This window comes from Onychostruthus taczanowskii, unplaced genomic scaffold (genome assembly GCF_017590055.1).
Source record: "Onychostruthus taczanowskii isolate IOZ18803 unplaced genomic scaffold, ASM1759005v1 scaffold46, whole genome shotgun sequence".
Classification (NCBI taxonomy): domain Eukaryota; kingdom Metazoa; phylum Chordata; class Aves; order Passeriformes; family Passeridae; genus Onychostruthus; species Onychostruthus taczanowskii.
The window spans coordinates 2,805,317-2,805,708 of NW_024502125.1; positions in this window are offsets into that span (position 1 = coordinate 2,805,317).

Genomic DNA, 392 nt, shown 5'->3' on the forward strand with positions numbered 1-392 from the left:
ATGGGATTGGCACCTGCCCCTTTACTTCCCCTCACAAGGATGTTGAAGACCACAATGCGGTCTCTCCTCAGCGTCTTCTTTTCCAGGCTGAACAAACCAGCGACCTCAGCTGCTCTTCATAAGGCTTCCCCTTCAGATCCTCCACCACCCTCGTGTCCCTCGTTGGGACGCTCTCTAACATTTGACTAAATTTGGTAAATATTGAACAGCGAACCAAGTATTTTTTTTTAAAAGAAAAGCGACGCCCAAGCACGCCTCTTGAAGCCCGGTACGAGCTTCGGCAAACGCGGGGCGGGCGGTGCCCTACGATCCCGGGGCGCGCCGGGGCGGCACCCAGCGGGGCGGCGGCTGCCCGGGCTGGGCCCGGCGGGGCCTGGCCCGGCCCCGGCCCC